We start from the raw sequence: 12,245 nt of genomic DNA, 5'->3' as shown, positions 1-12,245 counted from the left end.
GTTTAAGGCAACATTCAGGAGGTGGCACTTTAAATGCTTCCATCATCTCTTTGCAGTCGCCATTAGGAGAAGCAGCAGCAGAGGCTGGAGCCTGTCCATCCCTGAGCTCACACAGGCTGAAAAGGCACTGTAGCCAAGGTACAGTGGCAAAAGCAACAGCCAAGGCCCAGGCTGTAATAGACAAGAGGGGGAGGGAGAGAGAGAGGAGGGGGCAGAGAGAGAGAGAGAGAGATTGAGAATCAGGGAAGCCACAGAGTACAGCAAGCAGCAGCACACACCACATCCAACCAGTGCAAGGCAACAATCGTGAGCCCTGCTCACACAGTGCAGCAGATTGACCTGCAAATATCTGTCACAGAAGGGTCAGCTCCTTACCAACCACATCCAGATTGAAAAAAAGCATCTCTGCACGTATTATGACGGCAAGAAATTGAAGCTCTTCCGTGCTGTTTTGTTCCTTAGCAGGTAATTCTTCTGCATTTTTTCCCTGCATGACAGCTGTATTTCCTATGCAGTGCTTCTACAATACGCCGCCAGGATGCCGTTCATAAAATGATTCCAGCGTATGGAATTAAGGTCAGCAGCATCCACATCATTCAAAGCCTCTGTGTACTGTGTGCATGTCTCTGACAACATGCACATGAATGCAGTCATACATTATGGAATTGGATTGGAATGGATGCAGCAGGTGTATATAATCTTTGCAGCAAAATACTGTCCATGCAGGAAGGCTTGTTTGTTTGTAGATTCATATACTACCATACATGTATAGTTCAGATAGATTATACTAAGGTATGTGCTGGTTGTGCAAAAAAACAACACCTGTTTCGTAGGGAATTTTGTCATGTGGTAAGAAACACCTTTGTTAAATATTAGTGTAATGGACTTCTTTCGCTTTCTTCCTTTATTTACCTGTCTCCTTTTACCCTTATTTACCTCTCTCTCTCCCCCCACCCCTTATTTACCCTCTCTCTCTCCCTGTTTCTCTCTCTCTCTCCCCTCCCCCCCCCCCCATGTAACCTCTCTCTCTCCCTGTCTCTCTCTCTCTCTCTCTCTCTCTCCCTGTCTCTCTCTCTCCTCTCTCTCTCCCCCCCCCCCCCATTTAACCTCTCTCTCTCTCTCTCTCTCTCTCTCCCTGTCTCTCTCTCCCTGTCTCTCTCTCTCCTCTCCCCCCCCCCCCATTTAACCTCTCTCTCTCTCTCTCTCTCTCTCTCTCTCTCTCTCCCTGTCTCTCTCTCTCTCTCTCTCTCTCTCTCTTGTATGCTCAGCAGATAGCAACATTAAAAGGCAAATCTCACTTGTACAGAGGATATTTTCGGTTAATTTACTGCAATCCCGATTTAGAATCAATACTTTGCACAAGGGGAGCAAATAGATATCGCTGTATCTTATTTTGTTTTCAACTTTGAGTAATAAGAGCATCTCTAGTCTGTTTTTTTTTGGGGGGGGGGGATCTGGCCTTTGATTATGAGACTCCTTTTAAACATTTCCATTGATTTTCCCATCCAGATTGATTCAGAGAAGAGACACTCTGCCACCACCACATCCTTCAGATCAGCTCAACTCCCTCCATCTCAGCAAAAGGCAGTGAATGGTTACAAAAAGACAGATTAAACTTGGGAGGCAGCAGGGTTCTGTAGCTGCGGTTTATATAACATTATGACAGAGTACGATTGTGGCTTTTAGTGGTTTTTAATTCATAATTCAAAGCCTGCATCATTAGCACTGATGCTGAATACAATCAGTGGTAAAGAGATAATATAAACATAACAATATAACGTGAAGAAAAACTTGGTGATTAAAAATACATTTTTTTTAAATGTTTTTATTTTTCTAGAAAAAGAAACTCATTATTGCTGAAAATTTAGTTTGAAACATTCTGAAATATTGAGGCACCGATAAGAAAGCTTTATTGTAAACTATCTAAAATGTAATCTCGGTGTTCGTTCACACAGTGCTGAGCTGCTATTCAAATCACTGAGCCACTGGCAAAGCACAGCTATGTGAATAAGCCATGAGCATTTTCAATGCTGCAATAATGTATAAATATATTGGTTACATTATTAGCTTCCCATGTTATTGTTTCAAGATCCGAAATTCGCAATAAATATAGAAAATAATGCAAAAATGTAACATTCTGTGTGTTTATATTACAAAACAGGTGCAAGACCCATTGGCAGATTGCTGCTATCAGTTTATGAGATTCTGTGATTTTGTTTCCTGTATCATGCTGATTTGGCTGCTTCCTAAAGTTAGATAATCAGGACCTCTAGCAAGCTTACACTATATAATGCACACTCCGCCTCTTACTGTATGCATAAATTGAATTTAAAAATGCAAGAGTAATCAGTAGAGTGTGAGCAACATGAGCATATGATTACATAAAAATGAATATACAAAAATAATCATATAATAAAAGGAAATGGGAAGCAAGTTCTGCAAACTCTGGCCTAGTGCACACCAGAGCGTTTCGGCTGCGGTTTGCGATCCGCTTGCGGGTGAGGATCCGCTTGGGTAATGTATTTCAATGGGCTGGTGCACACCAGAGCGGGAGGCGTTTTGCAGAAACGCATACTCCCGGGCTGCTGCAGATTTTGGATTGCGGATGCGTTTCTGCCTCAATGTTAAGTATAGGAAAACCGCAAACCGCTTTGAAAAACGGCACTTCAGAGCGGTTTGCCAGGCGTTTTATGTTACAGTAGCTGTTCAGTAACAGCTTTACTGTAACAATACATGAAATCTACTACACCAAAAATGCTTTCCAAAACCGCAAAATGCTAGGTGAAACGCTACATAAAAATAAGAAAAAGCGTTTCAAAATCTGCTAGCATTTTCGGATCTGCTAGAGTTTTTTGGTGTGCACCAGGCCAGAGAGAATAAGTAAGTTGTGTGTTTAATTGGTTGGCTTGACAATACTCTTCCAAATGGCCACTTAAAGGGGTTCTATCTTTTGAGATAATGTTTACATTTCTTCACTGGGTATATTGCAATACAGTTAAGGTGCAAAACATATGTTATGGCAATATTAAACTATTGATAGAATACTGAAGCTCTAAGGACTATAAGGCTAATAATGCTAAATTCAGTAATTCAGTGATTTACATTATAATATGTTTAGTAACTGATAACTTTATTATTCATAGCAAGAGACATGATATAAATGCTTTTAGTTATAATAGCAGATGAAATGCTATCACTACCTGCAGTAGAAGCAAAGTTGTAGGGCTAATGTGAATATCTTGATAGCAGACATTGCTTATATATTTGGTTGGAGGGCAAGCACAGGTATGTGTGCAGAGTTCATTCTTGTTGTTAGCTCAGGCGTAATCGAGCGTTCTGATTTTTTTTCTCAGCCATGATGTACCTACGGTATGCATTTTCAGCATGCTTGAGTTACACAGGGACCCTTTATAAACTGGGACACACAATCAGGGGCGTAACTAGAAATCACTGGGCCCCCCTGCGAATATTTGGATGGGGCCCCCCATAGGTGCCAAATAATCGTAATGGGGCAGCGTTTCACTGTAAATTAATTGTAAAGTGGGCAGCATTTTACCAGACAATCGTAATGTGGGCCAGAAAATCGTAATGTGGGCAGAGTTCACCAGAAAATCGTAATGTGGGCACCAGTCACCAGAAAATAGTAACGTGAGCAGCAGTCACCAGAAAATTGTAACGTGGGCAGCATTCACCAGACAATCGTAATGTGGGCAGCGTTCACCAGAATATCGTAATGTGGGACAGAAAATCGTAATGTGGGCAGAGTTCACCAGAAAATTGTAACATGGACAGCATTCACCAGACAATCGTAACTTGGGCAGTGTTCACCAGAAAATCGTAATGTGGGCCAGAAAATCGTAATGTGGGCAGCGTTCACCAGAAAATCGTAACGTGGACAGCATTCACCAGACAATCGTAACGTGGGCAGTGTTCACCAGAAAACCGTAATGTGGGCCAGAAAATCGCAATGTGGGCAGCAGTCACCAGAAAATCGCCATGTGGGCAGCAGTCACCAGAAAATTGCAATGTGGGCATCAGTCACCAGAAAATCCTAATGTGGGCAGCAGTCACCAGAATATCGTAATGTGGGCAGCAGTCACCAGAATATCGTAATGTGGGCAGCAGTCACCAGAAAATCCTAATGTGGGCAGCAGTCACCAGAAAATCCTAATGTGGGCAGCAGTCACCAGAAAATCCTAATGTGGGCAGCAGTCAGTCACCAGAATGTCGTAATGTGGGCAGCAGTCAGTCACCAGAAAATCGCAATGTGGGCAGCAGTCACCAGAAAATCGCAATGTGGGCAGCAGTCACCAGAAAATCGCAATGTGGGCAGCAGTCACCAGAAAATCCTAATGTGGGCAGCATACACCAGAAAATCCTAATGTGGGCAGCAGACACCAGAAAATCGTAATGTGGGCAGCAGACACCTGAAAATCGTAATGTGGGCAGCAGACACCTGAAAATGGTAATGAGGGCAGCAGACACCTGAAAATCGCAATGTGGGCAGCAGTGACCAGAAAATCGCAATGTGGGCAGCAGTGACCAGAAAATCGTAATGTGGGCAGCAGACACCTGAAAATCGCAATGTGGGCAGCAGACACCTGAAAATCGTAATGTGGGCAGCAGACACCAGAAAATCGCAATGTGGGCAGCAGACACCAGAAAATCATAATGTGGGCAGCAGACACCTGAAAATCGTAATGTGGGCAGCAGTCACCAGAAAATCGCAATGTGGGCAGCAGTGACCAGAAAATCGCAATGTGGGCAGCAGTGACCAGAAAATCGTAATGTGGGCAGCAGACACCAGAAAATCGCAATGTGGGCAGCAGTGACCAGAAAATCGTAATGTGGGCAGCAGACACCAGAAAATCATAATGTGGGCAGCAGACACCTGAAAATCACAATGTGGGCAGCAGTGACCAGAAAATCATAATGTGGGCAGCAGACACCAGAAAATCACAATGTAGGCAGCAGACACTAGAAAAAAAAATGCACCTGTGAAAAAAAAACAATTCACTTACCTGACAGAAGTGTTCTCCTCTCCCAGCATCTGGCTCGCAGCTCCCCGAGTCCTGCAGCACATCTCCCGCGCTGACAGGCAGAGTGCAGGGCTACAGCAAGATGGCTGCCGAAGCCCTGTACTAGAGACACAAATAGTCTCCAGTGCAGGGCTTCTTCGGCGGCCATCTTGCCGTAGCCCTGCTCTGCCTGCCGGAGACTATGCAGGCTGCTGAAGCGGGGCTGCGGGGAATGAACTGGCGCAGCGTCTTAGACGCTGCGGCCAGTTGAGCACCTTGCTGGGGGGTCCAGAGCAGCGCTCCCCCCACGGACAGTGAGCGGGCCCCAGAGCAGCCCCGGGCGGCCGGGCCCCCCTGCGGCTGAGAGAGTCGCATCCCCGGTAGGTACGCCGGTGGTGACAGCCTTTCCTCCTCCGGGCCCCTGACTTGCTAGGGGCCCCCCTGCAACTGCAGGGGCTGCAGGGTCTATTCCTACGCCCCTGCACACAATACAATAAAAAGATGAAATTCAATGAAAAATCTAAAGTTTTTGTTTTTTTTTAGGATCGAGAAGTGTGATCAAATTTACTGTTTTCTGATCAATTTTTCAGAAAATTGAATTACATAGGATAGATTGTGAATTTTTTGATTTATAGACCAAAGCAATATTTTGAGGAATTTAGGATCATTTTTTCAGAAATGGGAGAAAATAAACAGGAACAATTGATCTTTATGCTGGGAATACACGGTTCGTTTTTGAGCCATTTAGATGGCTCGATAGACAATTTCCGACACATCCGATCTCCTGCCCGATCGTTTCGCTGCTTGATTCCGCATTGAGGACAATGGAAAAAGATAAGAAAAACTATGGAAGATAAGAGAATCGCCTGCGGATTCGAGCGGGAGAATCGAGTGGCAAAATGGAGCCGTGTAAGCCCAGCATAATCCTAACATCGATCAGAAAATATATAAAAAATTGTATGGCCGTTTTTACAGAGACTCTTCTTGCTTCCAGATTTATTTAAGAATGTAATAAAACACCTGCTAGTAGGTGATAGGAGTGTGCATCCCTCACATGAGACACACTGATCTGTAGCTAGTGATGTGGTGCTGGGGGTTGTCAGAACTTCACCAGAGCCAAAGCACTTTGGAGCCCTTTGTCTCAATAGACTGTCGGCCCAGATGGTGGGGGTCATGTGATGCTAGAGCTGAAGTCTGCTGGAGGTTATTGTGGGAAGGAGAGTTTTGCTGGGTGGAGGGGTCACAGGCAGGCAAGATCAGAGGGTCCAGGGAGCACATAGTAAAAACGAAATTCCTGGACATGAGCCTTAATCTGCCAGTATATTTTTAGCTTATGAAAAGAAGATGAGTATCCAGAGGATACAACATGCATGTGTGAAATATCATGTAAATTCCAAACAGAGAGTCCCAGATGAGATATTAACATGGAACTCCCTTACTTCAGGCAATGAGTATTTACTAGCAGTTTAGCAGAATTGTAACCTACGTTACCTAGATAATGCACGTCTAATTTGCGAGGTGCGCACTTCATGACTGAAGTAAGTACTGGTATAATTGCCATGTGCTGCCTGTGCAAGGCTTTTTTACTGCGGATCAGTGAATAATGGCGCACAGCGCTTATGCATAAAAATGGCGCCACATTAAAAAGATACGCTTATCGCTATTTATCGTTAGTACTGCATAATAATGGCGCACAGGGAAAAAAGAAGAAAAACGGCACACACTAACGTTATTTATCAATAGTGGCACACTCTAACGTTATTTATCAACAGTGGCACACACTAACGTTATTTATCAATAGCCCCCTACATAAGCCAAACTGCAGGCGTTATTTAACTGCAAAACGGTGAATGGATTTAATGTAACACTGTCAAGGTTAGGATTAGGCACCACTGGGGGGGGGTGTTAGGGTTAGGCACCATCAGGGGGGTGGTTAGGGTTAGACCCCACCAGGGGGGGTCTTAGGGTTAGGCACCACCGGGGGATCTTAGGGTTAGGCACCACCAGGGCGTCTTAGGGTTAGGCACCACCAGGGGGGTCTTAGGGTTAGGGATAGGTAAAGGGAGGGTTCTGTGTGAGAGTAGGGTTAGGTATAGTTACAGTACAATATACACCACCAGGGAGGTGGTTAGGGTTAGGCACCACCAGGGGGGTGGTTAGGGTTAGGCACCACCAAGATGGGTGGTTAAGGTTAGGCACCACCAGGGGGGTGGTTAGGGTTAGGCACCACCAGGGGGGTGGTTAGGGTTAGGCACCACCAGGGAGGTGGTTAGGGTTAGGCACCACCAGGGGGGTGGTTAGGGTTAAGCACCACCAGGGGGGTGGTTAGGGTTAGGCACCACCAGGGGGGGTTTATGGGTTAGGGGTAGGTACAGAGAGGGTTCTGTTTGTTAATTCTAAATAACAATAAGGCTTTAACGCTAAATAACAATAAGGCTTTAACGTTAAATAGCGAAAAGCGGCAAATGGATTAGCGGCAACACCGTGCGCCATTATTCTCAGGTGCCATTTTCAGATGTAAGCATTTTACTGACCTTGCGTGAATCAACCCATTAGTGGGCAATGCAAAGAGAATCTGGAAGTATATTTCCCACATGTGAAGCTAAATATTTATGCATTATAACCTGACTTTGAGTCATAAATGACTACTTATTTTTCTTTTACGCAGTGCAGACAGATTTTAAGGCAATTCAGAGAAAATCTAAAGCTATTTGTATGATTCATTGTTTACAGTATACCATACTGGCTAAAATTAAAGTGAAACTGAGGCAAAGCTAAGGTCAAAAAACAGATACAGTACTTAAGATAAGGGAAGCCTCTAGACCAGGGGTGTCAAACTCAAATACAAAGTGTGCCGAAATTATATACTGGGATCTAGTCGTGGGCCAACCTTAATGTCTACTGGCCACCTTCCTCCCTTATAAAGTTCCCATGTGTCTAATGGCCCCCTCCAACCCTCATACAGTTTCCTGGTGTCTAGTGGTCCTCACTCCCATATACTGCTCTCTGGTATCTAGTGGCCCCCACGTTCCCCTATATAGTTCCCTGGTGTGTAGAGGCCCCCACCCTCTACTATACAATTCCCTAGTGTTTAGTGCTTTCCCCCTGCATCCCGCATATGGTTTCCCTTGTGTTCTAGAGCTTCAACCCCAATATAGCTTCCCTGGTGATCTAGACTGGGCCAAACATAATGCAAAGTGGGGGAACTACTTGGGGGCCAAATTTAATGGCTCTGAGGGCCAGATTTGGCCCACAGGCTGAAGTTTAACTTGTATGCTCTAGATCCTCCTGAGAAGATCCTCAAGCAAATCTCCACATTCTCCTATAGACCGTAGCTGTTTGGGACCCTCCTGAAGATCACAACTGAGCTCCTCTTCACGCATGACCGTATCCGTGCCTGTGAAGTAGGTCGGAGCCGCTGGTGCATGTTTGGCTCTAGCTTACTGCGCAGGAGCAATTTGTACTAACAAAGGTTAAAGTACGGTCGCGCTCATGCATATAGAGGAGTGCTGTCAGAAATCCAACACGCACTTGTTGGATTTCTTTTGGGTGTCCACACGCAGCAAAAGTGGGGGCTAGAAGGCTGTGGGAATTCTCTGCAGGATCCGGAGGCTACCTTCTTCTTAAGAAAGTTTTAGGTATGCTCACATTTCTGTGCTGCAATAGACTCCATTGTCCCAACACCATGTCTACAGAGTGTTGCTGGATAATGCGCACAGGAACATGCGAGCCATGTACTAACCTTTTGGGTTGTTAAAATTTCTTGCACAGTGTACTGACACCACAAGGTGTATTCAGTAACCTACTATAAAAGTTGCCATGTGCAGAGAACGCATGCAAATTTTACCAGTAATTATGGCAGTAAAGTAGTGCATTGTGAAAATTGTGTGACCTGTTTTGCCTGTACCTGTATGTTCATGTGCAAATGTGCATGTCCAAAAATGTGCATAGTGTGAACTAGGCCTTATGGATCTATACCGATAAATTATGAGAGCTAGTATTGCTTAGTTCAGTCTAAAAAAATTACATTTTTCTGTCATAATAGTTTTAACCTTTACAGAGGAGCTCCTAAAAAAAACCTGATTTACATACATGCACTATTTCGTCATCCTAGTACGGGGGTAAGAGCATGCTGAATTTTTTTTTAGCAACTTCTCCGGGAAAATACAAGGGATAACATACAGGAAGCAATGTATTCAATTAACATTATGTATATATAGATATGTTTTTTTACATGCTGCTAAGTTACTCTCTATACTTTCAGAGTCTATGACTGAGATTGAGAATGCAGCTAATGTGTTTGGACACCACTCTTATTAGCTTTGTCTAATGTAGCTGCAGGAGGCTTACTGCAGGTGTGGGACTCTAAACTCTACTGAAACCTGAAGTTTGGCATGAAAGTCAGTTAACAAGTATTAAAATAATAAAAAAATGCCAACAACAATGGCAGCTTTTAGTGTTTAACTGTATAGGTCTGCCTTAAAGGGAAACTAAACTACAAAGGATATGGATGTTTCCTTTTAAACAATACCAGTTGCTTGTCAGTCCTGCTGATCTCTTTGCTGCAGTACTATCTGGATCTCATACCTGAAACAAGCATGCAGCTAATCCAGTCTGACTTCAGTCAGAGCAACTGATCTGCATGCTTGTTAAGGGCTGTGGCTAAAAGTATTAGAGACACAGGTTCAGCAGGAGAGTCAGGCAACTGGTATTATTTTAAAAGGAAAAATCCATATTCTTCTCAGTTTAGGTTCCCTGTAAAGCCCATTTCCAATAAAAAAAATTGCCACTCTTCCTCCCCTTGAAAACTCCAGTGGTGAAGCCAACCTTTTCTTCCTCGCTCCACTTACCCTCTCCCTACTGCTGTGTTAGTGAAATGGGATGGCACTTGGGCAATATCAGGAGCATGTCTGTGGGGAAGAGGAGGGATACAGCCATAAGGGTGGCTTATCAGATGTGGGTGTGTGGACATCCTGCCACCCCCTTCTGTTGTTCCCTACAAAAGGCAGGTGAGGGATGCGGACAGTGTCTGATTAGTGCTAGGAATAACAGTATTGCCTTATTCCGAGAGGGGTGATGTCACCCTCAAATTTAAGGCCCCCCATGGTTGAGTCTGAGGGAGGAGTAACACTTTTATGTTATTTGAGTGGTGGGTGGGAATAGAAATAAAACACAGATAGACTTTGGCTATGAGCTACAATTTAGGATGTTCTTGTCATCTGCTTGAGTTACTTCCTAATCATAGAAGTAAGTCATCCCTTTTCCATAGGACTTGACGGTTCTTCTGTTCTTCGGTACTATTAGTTTATGTATGTAAAATGCACTAGAACGTTAATGTGCTTGTGGCTTGGTATAGGTGAAGCACACAGCAGCAATGGTAGATGACCTTTAAAATAACACATCGGTTTGAATTTGTTTTATGACTGGGCTTAGCTAACAGGAATAGATTTCAATTTCCTTCACCTAGCTAGAGAGAAACAAATTAACTGCCACAGCAGCATTGTAACCTCAGCGAAACAATGAGCAATGCTTGTCCAGGAGAAGAGGCTTCTGGGAAAAAAAGTTTTACCTACCTAGTTCTTAGTGCGTGACACATTGGCAATCCCACTTAATTTCAGGAAATGATCTTACTTATCATGATAAACTCAATTCGAGTTTTATGGTGTAATATGCAGCCTAATCTTTATACTGTGCCCAAAAAGGTTGTGATCGAGAAAAATGCCACATTTTTCCATTTGCTATTTTGCCACATCAGGCTGCCAAAAAACATAAAATATACTAGAAATGTGATCATTTCCAAATCATCTAAAACCTTCTATGCATCTGAAATGAGCACAAAGTCAACATGCCAAATATTCATACTCTGAATTTGATGCCAAAATGTATTCCAAAGAAGTCGGGACAAGGGCATACCATTGGGTTACATTGGGGTGTATTCAGCAAGTACGTAGAACGTGGTACTCCAGGAGCAACAGGCGCATTACTTAGGTAATGTGGGTCTAACTAATTGCACAACTTGCACTATTTTACTGTCGGGAATACCGGTAAAATTGCAGTGTGCTTCCTGCACATGCAAACTGTACCATGATATACTGAATAACATTCCATTGTCACCTTTCTCAAATGTTATATTTTATAATACACTCAGGGGTGTACCTAGAGGGGAGCAGTCCCTGTGACTGAAGTGGGGCCCAGAGCTGGAAGGGGACCCCAACTACTACTTTACTCCTGATATAGGAGTCCATCCTTCAGATCAGTTGTTGTGGCTACACTTGTTATGGGTGTGAAAATCCCGATGGTCACACTTGTTTTATGACTCTTGCAAGAAGGGCCCCAGGCTGTGAGGGTCACAAGTGTTTGGCAAGGGAAGGGCTGTGAACATTGGGGGGGGGCATCAAAGTTTTGCTGGGGGGCCCATGATTTATAGTTACACCCCTGAATACACCAAATATTTTCAATGGGTGACCGTTTTGATGTTCAGGTTAGCTTGTTAGTAACTATAGAACCAAAATGTTTTAATATAGGCGCTAAATATTTTGCATAGTTATGCTAAATAAGCAAGTCCTTTGAGAAAGATGCCATCTGGATGGGAGCATATGTTGCTCCAAAACGTATCTATATTGTTCAGTATTTATGGTGCCTTCCTAGATATGCAAGCTATCCATGCCATGTGTACACGTTCTCTCCCAGATTGTCCCAGATGCTAGATTTTAAACTGATCAGTCCTTTCCTAATTGGTAAAGAGGCAGCCATGATTTATAGAAATAATGTAAAATGTGGATAGATTTTTCCACTTTCCTTCTACCCTTTTTAAATGAGCTCAGGAGCATAGAAGGCAATGGGATTTTTGGAGCATGTTTAATTTTAGCTATTTTTTTGCAGGCAGGGCCTGATTTCTGGAGATGCCATAAAGGCCCGAGCCTTGGGCAGCAGCTGGCTGAGGGGTGGCTGGACATGGAAGAGGGGTTGCTGCAGATGGAATACAGAGGTTGCAAATAAGGAGCAACAGATAGAAATAGTGAGCTGCAGCCCAAAGGTTTCATACCTGTAAATAAAGGGGACTGCTGTATATGAATTTTAGATATGGACAATGGGTCTGCACAGGGAATAGGAGGGGGTGCTGCACATGGACGGTGAGCTGCAAGAAGGTTGCTCTTAGGGGCACACAAAGTATAAATCCGGCCTTGTTTGCAGGATAGAGTCTTAGCTTGCATTTGAGGATGCATC

At 43.9% G+C, this 12,245-nt stretch overlaps 1 protein-coding gene across 1 annotated transcript in view; it reads left to right on the top strand.

Moving 5' to 3' along the window:
• Positions 1–235: 235 nt before the first annotated feature.
• DIRAS2 (DIRAS family GTPase 2) overlaps positions 236–12,245 on the top strand; it is a 55,955-nt gene continuing 43,945 nt past the window's right edge. The window contains exon 1 of the mRNA XM_068237898.1: positions 236–465. The gene's annotated coding sequence lies outside the window, so the exon portion shown is untranslated. The remainder of the gene's footprint in view (positions 466–12,245) is intronic.

This window comes from Hyperolius riggenbachi, chromosome 1 (assembly GCF_040937935.1).
Source record: "Hyperolius riggenbachi isolate aHypRig1 chromosome 1, aHypRig1.pri, whole genome shotgun sequence".
NCBI classification, from domain to species: Eukaryota; Metazoa; Chordata; class Amphibia; order Anura; family Hyperoliidae; genus Hyperolius; species Hyperolius riggenbachi.
The sequence above is the reverse complement of the archived record's forward strand: the minus strand, read 5'-3'. Positions and strand labels throughout refer to the sequence as shown.